The sequence below is a fragment of the Myotis davidii genome, unplaced genomic scaffold (genome assembly GCF_000327345.1).
Source record: "Myotis davidii unplaced genomic scaffold, ASM32734v1 scaffold14826, whole genome shotgun sequence".
Lineage (NCBI taxonomy): Eukaryota > Metazoa > Chordata > Mammalia > Chiroptera > Vespertilionidae > Myotis > Myotis davidii.
In genome coordinates this window covers 2,896-3,136 of record NW_006296768.1, presented here as the reverse complement: position 1 = coordinate 3,136, position 241 = coordinate 2,896, and positions in this window count along the sequence as shown.

The window sequence follows — 241 nt, the reverse complement described above, 5'->3', positions numbered from 1 at the left end:
CCCTCTCACAATCCAGGACTGCTGGCTCCCACCGCTCACCTGCCTGCCTGCCTGATAGCCCCTAACCACTCCCCTGCCAGCCTGATCGACACCTAACTGCTCCCCTGCAGGCCTGGTCACCCCTAACTGTCCTCCACTGCAGGCCTGCTAACCCCCACCTGCCCTTGGCTGCTGGCCGGGTCACCCCTAACTTCCCTCCCTTGCCAGCCTGGTTTCCCGTAATTGCCCTCCCCTGCCAGCC